This window comes from Eretmochelys imbricata, chromosome 14 (genome assembly GCF_965152235.1).
Source record: "Eretmochelys imbricata isolate rEreImb1 chromosome 14, rEreImb1.hap1, whole genome shotgun sequence".
NCBI lineage: Eukaryota > Metazoa > Chordata > Testudines > Cheloniidae > Eretmochelys > Eretmochelys imbricata.
Genome location: NC_135585.1, coordinates 55840523 through 55860979, shown reverse-complemented (window position 1 = coordinate 55860979; position 20457 = coordinate 55840523).

The following is a 20457-nucleotide window of genomic DNA, read 5'->3' as shown; positions in this document are numbered from 1 at the left end:
CACTCACTGTAGCCCCAGCATGGGGCAGGAGCGGTGACTGCGGGGTGGGGGGATCACAGAGTCAGACACTCACTGTAGCCCCAGCATGGGGCAGGAGCGGTGACTGCGGGGTGGGGGGATCACAGGGTCAGACACTCACCGTAGCCCCAGCATGGGGCAGGAGCGGTGACTGTGGGGTGGGGGGATCACAGGGTCAGACACTCACCGTAGCCCCAGCATGGGGCAGGAGCGGTGACTGCGGGGTGGGGGGATCACAGGGTCAGACACTCACCGTAGCCCCAGCATGGGGCAGGAGCGGTGACTGCGGGGTGGGGGGATCACAGGGTCAGACACTCACTGTAGCCCCAGCATGGGGCAGGAGCGGTGACTGTGGGGTGGGGGGATCACAGGGTCAGACACTCACTGTAGCCCCAGCATGGGGCAGGAGCGGTGACTGCGGGGTGGGGGGATCACAGGGTCAGACCTCACCGTAGCCCCAGCATGGGGCAGGAGCGGTGACTGCGGGGTGGGGGAATCACAGGGTCAGACACTCACTGTAGCCCCAGCATGGGGCAGGAGCGGTGACTGCGGGGTGGGGGGATCACAGGGTCAGACACTCACTGTAGCCCCAGCATGGGGCAGGAGCGGTGACTGCGGGGTGGGGGGGATCACAGGGTCAGACCTCACCGTAGCCCCAGCATGGGGCAGGAGCGGTGACTGTGGGGTGGGGGGATCACAGGGTCAGACACTCACTGTAGCCCCAGCATGGGGCAGGAGCGGTGACTGCGGGGTGGGGGGGATCACAGGGTCAGACACTCACTGTAGCCCCAGCATGGGGCAGGAGCGGTGACTGCGGGGTGGGGGGATCACAGGGTCAGACACTCACTGTAGCCCCAGCATGGGGCAGGAGCGGTGACTGTGGGGTGGGGGGATCACAGGGTCAGACACTCAGTGTAGCCCCAGCATGGGGCAGGAGCGGTGACTGCGGGGTGGGGGGGATCACAGGGTCAGACACTCACTGTAGCCCCAGCATGGGGCAGGAGCGGTGACTGCGGGGTGGGGGGATCACAGGGTCAGACACTCACTGTAGCCCCAGCATGGGGCAGGAGCGGTGACTGTGGGGTGGGGGGATCACAGGGTCAGACCTCGCTGTAGCCCCAGCATGGGGCAGGAGCGGTGACTGCGGGGTGGGGGGATCACAGGGTCAGACACTCACTGTAGCCCCAGCATGGGGCAGGAGCGGTGACTGCGGGGTGGGGGGATCACAGGGTCAGACACTCACCGTAGCCCCAGCATGGGGCAGGAGCAGTGACTGCGTGGTGGGGGGATCACAGGGTCAGACACTCACCGTAGCCCCCATGGGGCAGGAGCGGTGACTGCGGGGTGGGGGGGATCACAGGGTCAGACACTCACTGTAGCCCCAGCATGGGGCAGGAGCGGTGACTGCGGGGTTGGGGGGGATCACAGGGTCAGACACTCACTGTAGCCCCAGCATGGGGCAGGAGCGGTGACTGCGGGGTGGGGGGATCACAGGGTCAGACCTCACTGTAGCCCCAGCATGGGGCAGGAGCGGTGACTGCGGGGTGGGGGGATCACAGGGTCAGACACTCACCGTAGCCCCAGCATGGGGCAGGAGCGGTGACTGCGGGGTGGGGGGATCACAGGGTCAGACACTCACCGTAGCCCCAGCATGGGGCAGGAGCGGTGACTGCGGGGTGGGGGGGATCACAGGGTCAGACACTCACTGTAGCCCCAGCATGGGGCAGGAGCGGTGACTGTGGGGTGGGGGGATCACAGGGTCAGACACTCACTGTAGCCCCAGCATGGGGCAGGAGCGGCGACTGCGGGGTGGGGGATCACAGGGTCACACCTCACCGTAGCCCCAGCATGGGGCAGGAGCGGTGACTGCGGGGTGGGGGGATCACAGGGTCAGACACTCACCGTAGCCCCAGCATGGGGCAGGAGCGGTGACTGCGGGGTGGGGGGATCACAGGGTCAGACACTCACTGTAGCCCCAGCATGGGGCAGGAGCGGTGACTGCGGGGTGGGGGGATCACAGGGTCAGACACTCACCGTAGCCCCAGCATGGGGCAGGAGCGGTGACTGTGGGGTGGGGGAGGATCACAGGGTCAGACACTCACTGTAGCCCCAGCATGGGGCAGGAGCGGTGACTGTGGGGTGGGGGGATCACAGGGTCAGACACTCACCGTAGCCCCAGCATGGGGCAGGAGTGGTGACTGTGGGGCGGGGGGATCACAGGGTCAGACACTCACCGTAGCCCCAGCATGGGGCAGGAGCGGTGACTGCGGGGTGGGGGGATCACAGGGTCAGACACTCACCGTAGCCCCAGCATGGGGCAGGAGCGGTGACTGTGGGGTGGGGGGATCACAGGGTCAGACCTCACCGTAGCCCCAGCATGGGGCAGGAGCGGTGACTGTGGGGTGGGGGGATCACAGGGTCAGACACTCACTGTAGCCCCAGCATGGGGCAGGAGCGGTGACTGTGGGGTGGGGGGATCACAGGGTCAGACCTCACCGTAGCCCCAGCATGGGGCAGGAGCGGTGACTGCGGGGTGGGGGGATCACAGGGTCAGACACTCACCGTAGCCCCAGGAGGGGGCAGGAGCGGTGACTGCGGGGTGGGGGGGATCACAGGGTCAGACACTCACTGTAGCCCCAGCATGGGGCAGGAGCGGTGACTGCGGGGTGGGGGGGATCACAGGGTCAGACACTCACCGTAGCCCCAGCATGGGGCAGGAGCGGTGACTGCGGGGTGGGGGGATCACAGGGTCAGACACTCACCGTAGCCCCAGCATGGGGCAGGAGCGGTGACTGTGGGGTGGGGGGATCACAGGGTCAGACACTCACCGTAGCCCCAGCATGGGGCAGGAGCGGTGACTGTGGGGTGGGGGGATCACAGGGTCAGACACTCACTGTAGCCCCAGCATGGGGCAGGAGCGGTGACTGCGGGGTTGGGGGGGATCACAGGGTCAGACACTCACTGTAGCCCCAGCATGGGGCAGGAGCGGTGACTGCGGGGTGGGGGGATCACAGGGTCAGACACTCACTGTAGCCCCAGCATGGGGCAGGAGCGGTGACTGTGGGGTGGGGGGGATCACAGGGTCAGACACTCACTGTAGCCCCAGCATGGGGCAGGAGCGGTGACTGTGGGGTGGGGGGGATCACAGGGTCAGACACTCACTGTAGCCCCAGCATGGGGCAGGAGCGGTGACTGCCGGGTGGGGGGATCACAGGGTCAGACACTCACTGTAGCCCCAGCATGGGGCAGGAGCGGTGACTGTGGGGTGGGGGGGATCACAGGGTCAGACACTCACCGTAGCCCCAGCATGGGGCAGGAGCGGTGACTGCGGGGTGGGGGGATCACAGGGTCAGACACTCACTGTAGCCCCAGCATGGGGCAGAGCGGTGACTGCGGGGTGGGGGGATCACAGGGTCAGACACTCACCGTAGCCCCCATGGGGCAGGAGCGGTGACTGCTGGGTGGGGGGGATCACAGGGTCAGACACTCACTGTAGCCCCAGCATGGGGCAGGAGCGGTGACTGCGGGGTTGGGGGGGATCACAGGGTCAGACACTCACTGTAGCCCCAGCATGGGGCAGGAGCGGTGACTGCGGGGTGGGGGGATCACAGGGTCAGACCTCACTGTAGCCCCAGCATGGGGCAGGAGCGGTGACTGCGGGGTGGGGGGATCACAGGGTCAGACACTCACCGTAGCCCCAGCATGGGGCAGGAGCGGTGACTGCGGGGTGGGGGGATCACAGGGTCAGACACTCACCGTAGCCCCAGCATGGGGCAGGAGCGGTGACTGCGGGGTGGGGGGGATCACAGGGTCAGACACTCACTGTAGCCCCAGCATGGGGCAGGAGCGGTGACTGTGGGGTGGGGGGATCACAGGGTCAGACACTCACTGTAGCCCCAGCATGGGGCAGGAGCGGCGACTGCGGGGTGGGGGGGATCACAGGGTCAGACACTCACCGTAGCCCCAGCATGGGGCAGGAGCGGTGACTGTGGGGTGGGGGGATCACAGGGTCACACCTCACCGTAGCCCCAGCATGGGGCAGGAGCGGTGACTGCGGGGTGGGGGGATCACAGGGTCAGACACTCACCGTAGCCCCAGCATGGGGCAGGAGCGGTGACTGCGGGGTGGGGGGATCACAGGGTCAGACACTCACTGTAGCCCCAGCATGGGGCAGGAGCGGTGACTGCGGGGTGGGGGGATCACAGGGTCAGACACTCACCGTAGCCCCAGCATGGGGCAGGAGCGGTGACTGTGGGGTGGGGGGATCACAGGGTCAGACACTCACCGTAGCCCCAGCATGGGGCAGGAGCGGTGACTGTGGGGTGGGGGAGGATCACAGGGTCAGACACTCACTGTAGCCCCAGCATGGGGCAGGAGCGGTGACTGCGGGGTGGGGGGATCACAGGGTCAGACACTCACCGTAGCCCCAGGAGGGGGCAGGAGCGGTGACTGTGGGGTGGGGGGATCACAGGGTCAGACACTCACCGTAGCCCCAGCATGGGGCAGGAGCGGTGACTGTGGGGTGGGGGGATCACAGGGTCAGACACTCACCGTAGCCCCAGCATGGGGCAGGAGCGGTGACTGCGGGGTGGGGGGATCACAGGGTCAGACACTCACCGTAGCCCCAGCATGGGGCAGGAGCGGTGACTGCGGGGTGGGGGGATCACAGGGTCAGACACTCACTGTAGCCCCAGCATGGGGCAGGAGCGGTGACTGCGGGGTGGGGGGGATCACAGGGTCAGACACTCACCGTAGCCCCAGCATGGGGCAGGAGCGGTGACTGCGGGGTGGGGGGATCACAGGGTCAGACACTCACCGTAGCCCCAGCATGGGGCAGGAGCGGTGACTGTGGGGTGGGGGGGATCACAGGGTCAGACACTCACTGTAGCCCCAGCATGGGGCAGGAGCGGTGACTGTGGGGTGGGGGGGATCACAGGGTCAGACACTCACTGTAGCCCCAGCATGGGGCAGGAGCGGTGACTGCGGGGTGGGGGGATCACAGGGTCAGACACTCACTGTAGCCCCAGCATGGGGCAGGAGCGGTGACTGTGGGGTGGGGGGGATCACAGGGTCAGACACTCACCGTAGCCCCAGCATGGGGCAGGAGCGGTGACTGCGGGGTGGGGGGATCACAGGGTCAGACACTCACCATAGCCCCAGCATGGGGCAGGAGCGGTGACTGCGGGGTGGGGGGATCACAGGGTCAGACACTCACTGTAGCCCCAGCATGGGGCAGGAGCGGTGACTGTGGGGTGGGGGGGATCACAGGGTCAGACACTCACTGTAGCCCCAGCATGGGGCAGGAGCGGTGACTGCGGGGTGGGGGGATCACAGGGTCAGACACTCACCGTAGCCCCAGCATGGGGCAGGAGCGGTGACTGCGGGGTGGGGGGATCACAGGGTCAGACACTCACCGTAGCCCCCATGGGGCAGGAGCGGTGACTGCGGGGTGGGGGGGATCACAGGGTCAGACACTCACCGTAGCCCCAGCATGGGGCAGGAGCGGTGACTGTGGGGTGGGGGGATCACAGGGTCAGACACTCACTGTAGCCCCAGCATGGGGCAGGAGCGGTGACTCCCGGGTGGGGGGATCACAGGGTCAGACACTCACTGTAGCCCCAGCATGGGGCAGGAGCGGTGACTGTGGGGTGGGGGGGATCACAGGGTCAGACACTCACCGTAGCCCCAGCATGGGGCAGGAGCGGTGACTGCGGGGTGGGGGGATCACAGGGTCAGACACTCACCGTAGCCCCAGCATGGGGCAGGAGCGGTGACTGCGGGGTGGGGGGGATCACAGGGTCAGACCTCACTGTAGCCCCAGCATGGGGCAGGAGCGGTGACTGCGGGGTGGGGGGATCACAGGGTCAGACACTCACCGTAGCCCCAGCATGGGGCAGGAGCGGTGACTGCGGGGTGGGGGGATCACAGGGTCAGACACTCACTGTAGCCCCAGCATGGGGCAGGAGCGGTGACTGCGGGGTGGGGGGATCAGAGGGTCAGACACTCACCGTAGCCCCAGCATGGGGCAGGAGCGGTGACTGCGGGGTGGGGGGATCACAGGGTCAGACACTCACTGTAGCCCTAGCATGGGGCAGGAGCGGTGACTGTGGGGTGGGGGGATCACAGGGTCAGACCTCACCGTAGCCCCAGCATGGGGCAGGAGCGGTGACTGCGGGGCGGGGGGATCACAGGGTCAGACACTCACCGTAGCCCCAGCATGGGGCAGGAGCGGTGACTGGGGGGCGGGGGGATCACAGGGTCAGACACTCACCGTAGCCCCAGCATGGGGCAGGAGCGGTGACTGCGGGGTGGGGGGGATCACAGGGTCAGACACTCACCGTAGCCCCAGCATGGGGCAGGAGCGGTGACTGCGGGGTGGGGGGATCACAGGGTCAGACACTCACCGTAGCCCCAGCATGGGGCAGGAGCGGTGACTGCGGGGTGGGGGGATCACAGGGTCAGACCTCGCTGTAGCCCCAGCACGGGGCAGGAGCGGTGACTGTGGGGTGGGGGGATCACAGGGTCAGACCTCGCTGTAGCCCCAGCATGGGGCAGGAGCGGTGACTGCGGGGTGGGGGGGATCACAGGGTCAGACCTCGCTGTAGCCCCAGCATGGGGCAGGAGCGGTGACTGCGGGGCGGGGGGATCACAGGGTCAGACACTCACCGTAGCCCCAGCATGGGGCAGGAGCAGTGACTGCGGGGTGGGGGGGGATCACAGGGTCAGACACTCACTGTAGCCCCAGCATGGGGCAGGAGCGGTGACTGCGGGGTGGGGGGATCACAGGGTCAGACACTCACCGTAGCCCCAGCATGGGGCAGGAGCAGTGACTGCGGGGTGGGGGGATCACAGGGTCAGACACTCACCGTAGCCCCAGCATGGGGCAGGAGCGGTGACTGTGGGGTGGGGGGGATCACAGGGTCAGACCTCACCGTAGCCCCAGCATGGGGCAGGAGCGGTGACTGTGGGGTGGGGGGGATCACAGGGTCAGACCTCACCGTAGCCCCAGCATGGGGCAGGAGCGGTGACTGTGGGGTGGGGGGGATCACAGGGTCAGACCTCACTGTAGCCCCAGCATGGGGCAGGAGCGGTGACTGTGGGGTGGGGGGGATCACAGGGTCAGACACTCACCGTAGCCCCAGCATGGGGCAGGAGCGGTGACTGCGGGGTGGGGGGATCACAGGGTCAGACCTCACCGTAGCCCCAGCATGGGGCAGGAGCGGTGACTGTGGGGTGGGGGGGATCACAGGGTCAGACACTCACCGTAGCCCCAGCATGGGGCAGGAGCGGTGACTGTGGGGTGGGGGGATCACAGGGTCAGACCTCGCTGTAGCCCCAGCATGGGGCAGGAGCGGTGACTGTGGGGTGGGGGGATCACAGGGTCAGACCTCGCTGTAGCCCCAGCATGGGGCAGGAGCGGTGACTGTGGGGTGGGGGGATCACAGGGTCAGACCTCGCTGTAGCCCCAGCATGGGGCAGGAGCGGTGACTGCGGGGTGGGGGGATCACAGGGTCAGACACTCACTGTAGCCCCAGCATGGGGCAGGAGCGGTGACTGCGGGGTGGGGGGATCACAGGGTCAGACACTCACTGTAGCCCCAGCATGGGGCAGGAGCGGTGACTGTGGGGTGGGGGGATCACAGGGTCAGACACTCACTGTAGCCCCAGCATGGGGCAGGAGCGGTGACTGTGGGGTGGGGGGATCACAGGGTCAGACACTCACTGTAGCCCCAGCATGGGGCAGGAGCGGTGACTGTGGGGTGGGGGGATCACAGGGTCAGACACTCACCGTAGCCCCAGCATGGGGCAGGAGCGGTGACTGCGGGGTGGGGGGATCACAGGGTCAGACACTCTCGGTAGCCCCAGCATGGGGCAGGAGCGGTGACTGCGGGGTGGGGGGATCACAGGGTCAGACACTCACTGTAGCCCCAGCATGGGGCAGGAGCGGTGACTGCGGGGTGGGGGGGATCACAGGGTCAGACACTCACCATAGCCCCAGCATGGGGCAGGAGCAGTGACTGCGGGGTGGGGGGATCACAGGGTCAGACACTCACCGTAGCCCCAGCATGGGGCAGGAGCGGTGACTGCGGGGTGGAGGGGATCACAGGGTCAGACACTCACTGTAGCCCCAGCATGGGGCAGGAGCGGTGACTGGGGGGCGGGGGGATCACAGGGTCAGACACTCACCGTAGCCCCAGCATGGGGCAGGAGCGGTGACTGCGGGGTGGGGGGATCACAGGGTCAGACACTCACCGTAGCCCCAGGAGGGGGCAGGAGCGGTGACTGCGGGGTGGGGGGATCACAGGGTCAGACACTCACCGTAGCCCCAGCATGGGGCAGGAGCGGTGACTGCGGGGTGGGGGGATCACAGGGTCAGACACTCACCGTAGCCCCAGCATGGGGCAGGAGCGGTTTCTGCGGGGTGGGGGGATCACAGGGTCAGACCTCACTGTAGCCCCAGCATGGGGCAGGAGCGGTGACTGTGGGGTGGGGGGATCACAGGGTCAGACACTCACCGTAGCCCCAGCATGGGGCAGGAGCGGTGACTGTGGGGTGGGGGGATCACAGGGTCAGACACTCACCGTAGCCCCAGCATGGGGCAGGAGCGGTGACTGTGGGGTGGGGGGATCACAGGGTCAGACCTCGCTGTAGCCCCAGCATGGGGCAGGAGCGGTGACTGCGGGGTGGGGGGATCACAGGGTCAGACACTCACTGTAGCCCCAGCATGGGGCAGGAGCGGTGACTGCGGGGTGGGGGGATCACAGGGTCAGACACTCACTGTAGCCCCAGCATGGGGCAGGAGCGGTGACTGCGGGGTGGGGGGATCACAGGGTCAGACACTCACCGTAGCCCCAGCATGGGGCAGGAGCGGTGACTGTGGGGTGGGGGGGGATCACAGGGTCAGACACTCACCGTAGCCCCAGCATGGGGCAGGAGCGGTGACTGTGGGGTGGGGGGATCACAGGGTCAGACACTCACTGTAGCCCCAGCATGGGGCAGGAGCGGTGACTGCGGGGTGGGGGGATCACAGGGTCAGACACTCACCGTAGCCCCAGGAGGGGGCAGGAGCGGTGACTGCGGGGTGGGGGGATCACAGGGTCAGACACTCACCGTAGCCCCAGCATGGGGCAGGAGCGGTGACTGTGGGGGTGGGGGGATCACAGGGTCAGACACTCACCGTAGCCCCAGCATGGGGCAGGAGCGGTGACTGTGGGGTGGGGGGATCACAGGGTCAGACACTCACTGTAGCCCCAGCATGGGGCAGGAGCGGTGACTGCGGGGTGGGGGGATCACAGGGTCAGACACTCACCGTAGCCCCAGGATGGGGCAGGAGCGGTGACTGCGGGGTGGGGGGATCACAGGGTCAGACACTCACCGTAGCCCCAGCATGGGGCAGGAGCGGTGACTGCGGGGTGGGGGGATCACAGGGTCAGACACTCACCGTAGCCCCAGCATGGGGCAGGAGCGGTTTCTGCGGGGTGGGGGGATCACAGGGTCAGACCTCACTGTAGCCCCAGCATGGGGCAGGAGCGGTGACTGTGGGGTGGGGGGATCACAGGGTCATACACTCACCGTAGCCCCAGCATGGGGCAGGAGCGGTGACTGTGGGGTGGGGGGATCACAGGGTCAGACCTCGCTGTAGCCCCAGCATGGGGCAGGAGCGGTGACTGTGGGGTGGGGGGATCACAGGGTCAGACCTCGCTGTAGCCCCAGCATGGGGCAGGAGCGGTGACTGCGGGGTGGGGGGATCACAGGGTCAGACACTCACTGTAGCCCCAGCATGGGGCAGGAGCGGTGACTGTGGGGTGGGGGGATCACAGGGTCAGACACTCACTGTAGCCCCAGCATGGGGCAGGAGCGGTGACTGCGGGGTGGGGGGATCACAGGGTCAGACACTCACCGTAGCCCCAGCATGGGGCAGGAGCGGTGACTGTGGGGTGGGGGGATCACAGGGTCAGACACTCACTGTAGCCCCAGCATGGGGCAGGAGCGGTGACTGCGGGGTGGGGGGATCACAGGGTCAGACACTCACTGTAGCCCCAGCATGGGGCAGGAGCGGTGACTGCGGGGTGGGGGGATCACAGGGTCAGACACTCACCGTAGCCCCAGCATGGGGCAGGAGCGGTGACTGCGGGGTGGGGGGGATCACAGGGTCAGACACTCACCGTAGCCCCAGCATGGGGCAGGAGCGGTGACTGCAGGGTGGGGGGATCACAGGGTCAGACACTCACCGTAGCCCCAGCATGGGGCAGGAGCGGTGACTGCAGGGTGGGGGGATCACAGGGTCAGACACTCACCGTAGCCCCAGCATGGGGCAGGAGCGGTGACTGTGGGGTGGGGGGATCACAGGGTCAGACACTCACCGTAGCCCCAGCATGGGGCAGAGCGGTGACTGTGGGGTGGGGGGATCACAGGGTGAGACACTCACTGTAGCCCCAGCATGGGGCAGGAGCAGTGACTGTGGGGTGGGGGGATCACAGGGTCAGACACTCACCGTAGCCCCAGCATGGGGCAGGAGCGGTGACTGCGGGGTGGGGGGATCACAGGGTCAGACACTCTCGGTAGCCCCAGCATGGGGCAGGAGCGGTGACTGCGGGGTGGGGGGATCACAGGGTCAGACACTCACTGTAGCCCCAGCATGGGGCAGGAGCGGTGACTGCGGGGCGGGGGGATCACAGGGTCAGACACTCACCGTAGCCCCAGCATGGGGCAGGAGCGGTGACTGCGGGGTGGGGGGATCACAGGGTCAGACACTCACTGTAGCCCCAGCATGGGGCAGGAGCGGTGACTGCGGGGTGGGGGGATCACAGGGTCAGACACTCACCGTAGCCCCAGCATGGGGCAGGAGCGGTGACTGCGGGGTGGGGGGGGATCACAGGGTCAGACACTCACCGTAGCCCCAGCATGGGGCAGGAGCGGTGACTCCGGGGTGGGGGGATCACAGGGTCAGACACTCACCGTAGCCCCAGCATGGGGCAGGAGCGGTGACTGTGGGGTGGGGGGGATCACAGGGTCAGACACTCACTGTAGCCCCAGCATGGGGCAGGAGCGGTGACTGTGGGGTGGGGGGATCACAGGGTTAGACACTCACTGTAGCCCCAGCATGGGGCAGGAGCAGTGACTGTGGGGTGGGGGGATCACAGGGTCAGACACTCACCGTAGCCCCAGCATGGGGCAGGAGCGGTGACTGCGGGGTGGGGGGATCACAGGGTCAGACACTCACCGTAGCCCCAGCATGGGGCAGGAGCGGTGACTGTGGGGTGGGGGGGATCACAGGGTCAGACACTCACTGTAGCCCCAGCATGGGGCAGGAGCGGTGACTGCGGGGTGGGGGGATCACAGGGTCAGACACTCACCGTAGCCCCAGCATGGGGCAGGAGCGGTGACTGCGGGGTGGGGGGATCACAGGGTCAGACACTCACCGTAGCCCCAGCATGGGGCAGGAGCGGTGACTGTGGGGTGGGGGGATCACAGGGTCAGACACTCACTGTAGCCCCAGCATGGGGCAGGAGCGGTGACTGCGGGGTGGGGGGATCACAGGGTCAGACACTCACCGTAGCCCCAGCATGGGGCAGGAGCGGTGACTGCGGGGTGGGGGGATCACAGGGTCAGACACTCACTGTAGCCCCAGCATGGGGCAGGAGCGGTGACTGCGGGGTGGGGGGATCACAGGGTCAGACACTCACCGTAGCCCCAGCATGGGGCAGGAGCGGTGACTGCGGGGTGGGGGGGATCACAGGGTCAGACACTCACCGTAGCCCCAGCATGGGGCAGGAGCGGTGACTGTGGGGTGGGGGGGATCACAGGGTCAGACCTCACTGTAGCCCCAGCATGGGGCAGGAGCGGTGACTGCGGGGTGGGGGGATCACAGGGTCAGACACTCACTGTAGCCCCAGCATGGGGCAGGAGCGGTGACTGTGGGGTGGGGGGGATCACAGGGTCAGACACTCACTGTAGCCCCAGCATGGGGCAGGAGCGGTGACTGCGGGGTGGGGGGATCACAGGGTCAGACACTCACCGTAGCCCCAGCATGGGGCAGGAGCGGTGACTGCGGGGTGGGGGGATCACAGGGTCAGACACTCACCGTAGCCCCAGCATGGGGCAGGAGCGGTGACTGTGGGGTGGGGGGATCACAGGGTCAGACACTCACTGTAGCCCCAGCATGGGGCAGGAGCGGTGACTGCGGGGTGGGGGGATCACAGGGTCAGACACTCACCGTAGCCCCAGCATGGGGCAGGAGCGGTGACTGCGGGGTGGGGGGATCACAGGGTCAGACACTCACTGTAGCCCCAGCATGGGGCAGGAGCGGTGACTGCGGGGTGGGGGGGATCACAGGGTCAGACACTCACCATAGCCCCAGCATGGGGCAGGAGCGGTGACTGGGGGGCGGGGGGATCACAGGGTCAGACACTCACTGTAGCCCCAGCATGGGGCAGGAGCGGTGACTGTGGGGTGGGGGGATCACAGGGTCAGACACTCACCGTAGCCCCAGCATGGGGCAGGAGCGGTGACTGCGGGGTGGGGGGATCACAGGGTCAGACACTCACCGTAGCCCCAGCATGGGGCAGGAGCGGTTTCTGCGGGGTGGGGGGATCACAGGGTCAGACCTCACTGTAGCCCCAGCATGGGGCAGGAGCGGTGACTGTGGGGTGGGGGGATCACAGGGTCAGACACTCACTGTAGCCCCAGCATGGGGCAGGAGCGGTGACTGTGGGGTGGGGGGGATCACAGGGTCAGACCTCACTGTAGCCCCAGCATGGGGCAGGAGCGGTGACTGCGGGGTGGGGGGGATCACAGGGTCAGACACTCACCATAGCCCCAGCATGGGGCAGGAGCGGTGACTGTGGGGTGGGGGGGGATCACAGGGTCAGACACTCACTGTAGCCCCAGCATGGGGCAGGAGCGGTGACTGCGGGGTGGGGGGATCACAGGGTCAGACACTCACCGTAGCCCCCATGGGGCAGGAGCAGTGACTGTGGGGTGGGGGGATCACAGGGTCAGACACTCACTGTAGCCCCAGCATGGGGCAGGAGCGGTGACTCCCGGGTGGGGGGATCACAGGGTCAGACACTCACCGTAGCCCCAGCATGGGGCAGGAGCGGTGACTGTGGGGTGGGGGGATCACAGGGTCAGACACTCACTGTAGCCCCAGCATGGGGCAGGAGCAGTGACTGCGGGGTGGGGGGGATCACAGGGTCAGACACTCACTGTAGCCCCAGCATGGGGCAGGAGCAGTGACTGTGGGGCGGGGGGATCACAGGGTCAGACACTCACTGTAGCCCCAGCATGGGGCAGGAGCGGTGACTGCGGGGTGGGGGGATCACAGGGTCAGACACTCACTGTAGCCCCAGCATGGGGCAGGAGCGGTGACTCCCGGGTGGGGGGATCACAGGGTCAGACACTCACCGTAGCCCCAGCATGGGGCAGGAGTGGTGACTGTGGGGTGGGGGGATCACAGGGTCAGACACTCACTGTAGCCCCAGCATGGGGCAGGAGCGGTGACTGTGGGGTGGGGGGATCACAGGGTCAGACACTCACGGTAGCCCCAGCCGCTGCTCAGGTGAGTGAGGTCCGCTCCAGACGTCTCCTGGCCTGAAGCCCCCCCGGCAGCGCCTCCCGCTGGGTCCCGGGGCGGGGCGGGCTGCCAAGATGCCTCCCGAGGACTCCTCAGGTCCAGCCACCGCCTCCGGTGCTGTAGCCTTGCCTGAGGACCCGTCTTCGCTGGTGACTCGTTAGCGTGGCTCGTGGAGCGAGTCCCAGTGCTGGACCGTGCTGCGCTCGGGGGGGGGTGTCCCCCCCAAGCGAGAAAGTTGCAGCGCTGTGAAGCGCCCGTGTGGACAAGCCCTTTGGGCTGCGTTCTTGTCAGCTGCTGGAAATGGCCCACTTGATTTTCGCTACAAAAGGTCCCCCCCCCCCACTAGTAATAGCTCACCTGACCTGATCTCTCTCGTTACGGGGTGTACGGCAACACCCCTTGTTTCCTGTTCTCTGTGTATATAAATCTCCCCCCTGTATTGTCCACAGTATGCATCCGATGAAGTGAGCTGTGGCTCACGAAAGCTCATGCTCAAATAAATTGGTTAGTCTCTAAGGTGCCACGAGTCCTCCTGTTCTTTACTCTGGATATTGTGGCGAGTCACAGAAGTTTCCCTTGCTGTATCATGCTCCGTTCTTGGCCTCTGCAACATCCTGTGGCAGAGAGTTCCACAGGCCAATCCCATGTGCATCCTTTTATTGGGTGTGAGTAGGTGGGAACTTGCCCCCGTTCAGTTCCACGGAGGGCTGGTCTACACCACGCAGCTTTTAGCGACAAGGGTGTGTCGACTGAACGTCGGAGTGTGTAAACGCGCTTTGTTGGCACTTTGGCCGACAGAATACTTCCAGTCCCGCGAGCGGCATTTGCTTTGGGGACAGGAGAGTGCTCCTGCCGAAAAAGCAGCGTTCACACTCCCACTTGCCAAGGCAAAACTTCTGTCTTTTGGGGCGGGGGGCGGCTTTTTTAAGCACCCGTGAAAGATAAAGGTTTTGTTGACAGCTTGGTAGTGTAGACAAGCCTGAGCGTCCCCTTGTCCTTGTGTCCTGACACAGGGAGAACACAAGCCGGCAACAGCCAGGAATAACTAGTCTGGGTATTTTTGTGGCTCACAAGAGTCCAGCGTCTTTGTGACTCTCCGTCAGTTCCCGGCCTGTGACCGTGGCAGTGAGTTCCACAGGCTGAGCTGGGAGAGGGTCACCCCGGGGTGCACCATCCGGCGAAGGAAGCAAGGGTTTGTGGGGTGTTAAAAGCTGTTGGTCGAGCTCGACCCATCAGCCCTTCGTCGCAAGGCGCGGCCTGGCTTTGCTGGGCTCTGCTACCGGGGAAGGGCAGGGCCCGGGGTGGGAAGCGGAAGGCTGCTCGGACTCACCCTGCCGTCCCGGGGCCTCCGTCCAGCCCCGCAGCAGGCTCCTCAGGGTGGCCACGCCCGCCCCTTCAGGGACTGCTTTGCAAGCAGGGTCCAGGTGTGACCGGCCTCCCGGTAGAGCGTCTCGTTGAGGGCTCCAGGTGCCAGCGGGGCCCACACGGATTGGTTTCTCTCCAGGACGAGGAAATCCTGCCCGTCGAAAGCAATGCGAAAGTGCCCTCGCACGAGGGTGTCCCCGTCCAGCGCACAGTTCACATGCAGCTGCAGGGTGTGAATCCACGAGGGAGAGACAGGGAGGAAAAACGGTGCAGGATATTGTCTAATTGTTGGTACATCTACAGCTCCGGCCCCTCCCCATCCCTATGCATGTATCCCCATCATCCCATGCAACAGGGCTGGGCCATTGTCCCTGGGTCACAGATGGGGAAACTGAGGCCAGAGATACAGAGTGACTGGGCCCAGCTCACACAGGGCATCGGGTGCACCCCGGCACTGCCGCAGGGAGCCCATCACTCCTGATCTAACTCCAGAACGGAGTATCCAGCCTCCACAGAGAATCCCCCATGTCCCTGGGACTTCTTCCTTAAATATCTTGTGCCAAGAGCCTGTTCTACCCACTCGCTCTTGGGTTTCGTCTCTCGTGTGTCGCTGCCGTAGGAGGTGAATTCGAGATTCTCCACTTTGCTAAGCATGAAGAACCTGTAAGTCACGTCCGGCTCGTTCAGTGCAGTGAACAAGATGTCCAAGGTGTGGGGCTCTGGACCAGCGGGAAAGACAAGTTAAGGGCCCTCTTAACCCTTTATCCAGGGGAGGAGGAGTTTGCTCCCATGGGTCAGGCTGAGCCCCCATCTCCAATCACACCCCTATTCTTAACCCCCCTCTGCTACCCCTAGTGATAGGGCTTGCAGAGTCAGTGGAAAAGGGGATGCAGCAGCCATGGGGGTCAGAGCAGTGGGGCAGGGCTGTCCCCAAACCTCACCCACAATGCCAGAAAAACCAGAGGCTTCTGCTAAAATGTTCAGCGGTGACATACTGAGAAATGTCAGTGTGTTCCATCACCATCATTAGGGTTCAGAGTTAACATACCCATTGAGATGAATGGGGCAGCTCAGTCCTTGCAGGACTATTGGCTCAGGCTGGCTGTAGCCAGTGAGAAACCCTCCCCCACCCCATTAAGGTCACAGCTGGGAGGGTTTTTTAGCCATTGGAAGAGCCAGGAGTTTTACTGTATTTTGAAATGAGAGCTGAGATTGAACCTGGGGGAGCTGCCAGAGAAGGGCTGTCACTGCCAGTGTCCCATGGGCCTGCTCAGTCCAGACCCCCTGGGGAAGGGGGGCATTAGAGGCAGAGGAGCAGAGCCCCCGGGAGAGAGAAACCCCCTGGGCTGAGGGGGAGTTGGGTGACCACTGGTGCACTACGGCACGTGGTGGGGGTCAAAGACGCCCTCTGCAGAGTGGCACAAAGCCGCCTCCGGAGGGCCAGAGAACACAGCCAGGGCGGCAACAGGGGCTGAAGTGGATGAGGGACAGTTTAGTGGTTAGGGGGCCAGGCTGGGACCCCAACGGGTGCCAACGCCCTTAACTCTGCCCTCTCTGAGGATGCCGGAGGCTACAGGTGCTAACTGCAGGGGCACCGGCTATTTTAAAGGCTGCAGCCACAGGTGGGCAGTGTGTCTCGTATGGCCCCTGCCCGCTCTGCTACCACGGGGACGCCAGCCGCGCAGGCGGCGAGGCCCAGCGTAGGCGAGTGCGGACAGGCCAGACCCGACCCGGCTCTCTACAGGCCTGAGCGCGACCTCCCACGTCTCCACTGCTGTGTGTGGCAGACCTGCGTCCCGCTGCCTCCCCCCGCCAGAGCCTCCCACCCCGCGGTGCGGACACAGCCTGCCTTTCCCGGCGGCCCACAGGACCGACTGGCCGCCACCAGGGCAGACGCGGCCGAAGAGATCCCTGCGTGGGCACAAGGCCTCGGTGGGGAGAACAGGGGCAAAGGTTCCTGCGGTAAGGAGCAGGATTAACCATTGCGCTGATGTCATGGAGATTGCAGCGCTATCCTGCGGGTCACAGCTCGGCCACCTCTTCCCGGGGCGTAGAAGGCCAGCACACGGCACCTCCCTGGCCCCAGGACCACCCCCAACCACATGTCAGGGTCCTTCTCCAAGAGTCTCTGGCACGAGGGCTTGTCGCAGCCCCCCTCCCTACCCCCCATGCCCTCCCGGAGCCAGCCGCAGTGTGACAGGTGGGGCCTGCCTTACTTCCCCCTCCTTCAGTCCCTGGAGCGAGCCACATTGCCCATCCGTTCTGCCCCAGGCCAGACCCCCATCCGTCCTGCCTGCTCAGGGGTGGACCCAGGCCCCTGGCAGAGGCCAGGAAGAGCCCTGTGTCCGGGCAGCTTTTAATCGCATCCCGAGGTCTGTTCTCCCTCTGCCAGTCCCCTGCCCGAGAGCTCCCACTCCCTGGCCCCTGCCAGCCAGTCTCCACACCTCCTCACGACCGCTCCACCACATCCTGCACCCCAGGGCTGCCCCGAGCGGGGTCCCTGCGGCCCGTCACCCCAGCCCTCGTCGCCCGCCAGCCCTGCCCCTGCTGGGCACCCACTCTCTGCCCAAGGGTGCAGCCTGCCCCGGCTCAGCTGGACGCCCCCTTAGCTAGGGGCTGCTGGTGGGTCCAGCCAGTCCCAACCCCCAGCTCCGTCTCTAAACCAGCTTTGCACCTGCAGGTCCATCCACTGCAGCTGTGCTCTCTGCCTCCTGCTTCTCAGCGCCTGCCAGTCACCCGTGACGGCTCTTCGAAAGCAGGTCACCAGCCATGTCACAGGGCTGGAGCTGGGGGTGCTCTCCGGAGCTGCGGGACTGTTCCTGACCCAGCTTTCTCACACTCCCAAGTCAACCGTCAAACTGAGAGAGAAACCGAGCCAGGGAAGTGGTGGTCTGGCAGGAGACAGCGTGGCCGGGTCACCCGTGCAGCTGTGGGAATAAAGGAGTTTCTGGGCCTCCGGTGCTTTCAAAAAAGACGTGTCGAGGGCTGAACCAAAACCGAAATTTTTCAGTGACTCAGGCGAGGGAAGAATTAATTCCAAGGGACACAAAGGTTTTGTTCAGTCTCAAACAGAACGAGTTGTTTAGATTCCGAGCTTTTTAAAATGATTTTCATGTTTTTGGGACATTTCAAAAGAAAAAGTAATTTTGAAACAACCTCCCCCCTCCCCCCCCCCCGCAAGAGTTGCGTTTTTGGAGGGGAGCATTTGGCTACATCAACACAAACTCACCAAATGTTTGCGTAGCCAAAGCGGCTTTTTTGGCTGAAAAAACATGTTGGCTGCAAAATTCTCGCCGGGCTCGGGCGAGAAGGTGCCGAGAGGCGGAGGGGCCCGCGGGAAGGACAGTCTCATCCCGCTGGGAAAGTCACCTGGCGCCAGGTCGGAGCCCCCCACCCCTGCCGCATCTGAGCCAAAGGCTGCAAACATTCAGGGTTGTAAAATCCTCCCCTTCGGTCCCAGGTCTGTCTGGGAGCCACGGTGCCGGCCTCGTTATTTACCCAGCCCCACGTCCCCCCAGGCAATCTCTGGGCTGGTGCCCAGCCTGGCCTGGGGCTGGAGAACCGCCGAGAGTGCCGGAGCATGGGAGAGGGAAGGAAGGCGACACCTCAATCAATCCACGGCCTTGCCTGGATCCCACTCTTGTCTCGCTCCCAGCAGACGGGGGGCAGGAGGTGGGTCGGACAGCTCTGCCTTTGGGTACCGGGCCTCAGCCCCGCCTCGCCCCCTCCTGTTCCCTCCCGTACTCACCAGCGGCTGCGGCCCCCAGGAGGCCCCAGCAGGGCCCCAGCCAGAGGCAGGCCCATGGAGGGGTCGAGCCTCGGGGAAGGAGCGAGCGGCCCAGCTCGGGGCATCGGCCCGGTTCAGGCTGCGAGCAGGAACGGGGAGTGGGTGGTAAATCAAACGGTTTATTACCAGGCTGCGTTCGATACACACTCTGCCCTCGGCAGCCCAGCCCAGCCCCCACACAGCCAGTGGGGTGGCCCGTTGTGGTTGGCCGTGTTCCTGGAGGTGCCATCACATGACGTAATCTTTAATGAAAGACTAATTTGTAATTCTTGGAAACTCCAGGACCATCCTGGAGGGTTGGCAACCCCCACACCAGAGCCCTCCCAGCCCCACCCAGACTGACTGCACCGGCTGCCACCCCCCACCACCGAGGGGCCCGGTCACTCGCCCTCTGCTTCCAACGCACCCCCCGTCCGTCTCCCCCTCTAGGACCGCGAGCCTGGCACGGGCAGACGCTGACGGGCCGAGGCTGTGGGTAGTTTCCCGCGCAGTACGCCACCTCCCTCCCCCCCGTGGGCCCCCGTGGGCCGGTGCGGGAGCCCCCCGGCGGCACCTGCAGGCTCCCAACCCTCCTGCGGGTGGCGCATTAGGTGACGAGGGAGTCGGCTGCCTCTGGCCCTGCCCTGCCTGCGACGAGGGGCTCGCCGGCTGGGCCACGCACGCGTTGCACGAGGCCCCTCGTGCCTCACCCTGCCCATTGCTCTGTGCACGGCTCGCTCAGCCCCCGGGCGCCCGCTGCTGCCCACCGGGCCCCTCGCTGCGCCGCGGGGGTGTCGATGGCGGGTGCCACCAGCCGCCGGTCTCGGGAGTTGGGCGATGCCCTGGCACTTGTGGACTTTGACTGGTGCGCTCCCAGGCTGAGCGGGTACCAGGAGCCAGGCTCCCTGCGGCTCGGTGCCAGGTTTGGGGCTGCGATGTCCCCAGGGCCTCTGGGTCACAGCTGCCACCTGCCTCCCCGCGGCATGGGGTGCTGGGGGGCAGGCCGCTCGCAGGCGGCTCCGTGACACCGGGCCCTGCTCGGCGCCCGCGGCCAGGTGCGGGGCAGGGGCGCGGGGGGAACCCTGGCGGTTTTCTCAGCCCCGCTGTTCCAACAGCAGCCTCTGCCCCACACAGGGAGTCCAGCCAATCAGAGACCAGGGGCTTTGGCAGCCAGGGGGGTGGAGGCCACGGATTGGTTGGAGGCCTGATTGCGATCAGGAGGAGACAAGCAGGTGTTGGGCCCCTCAGCGAGGCAGGAAGCTCCCCGGGGCGGGGGAGGCGCTGCTAGGAGCATGAACTTCAGTGTAGGGGAATGTATCCCAACGGGCCCATCTACCCTGGTATCCCGCCCTGTCCCCACTGCCCCGGATCGAACCCACTGGCCCACCTCCCTGTGTGGGGAAGGGAACTGGGGGGCCCTGCCCAGGGTGAATGGGGCACACAGAACCCCCTGGTGGGTGGGAGAATGAGGCACACAGAATCCCTGGTGGGGGAGAATGGGGGTCCCTGGTATAAGGGTAATGGGGCACACACCGAACCCCAGGAGGGGAAGGAAACAGGGGACCCTGGTGTGGCTGGAATGGGGCACCCACAAACCCCAGGTCCAGGAGAATGAGAGCTGAGGGGTGCAGGGATGCCGGGGCCCGTGGGGGGAGGGAGGCCGTGCGCCCCCCGAATTGGCTGATGGGCGGCGGGGGGATGAGCCCCCCGGCGCTCACCTGCAGCAGGCGGTT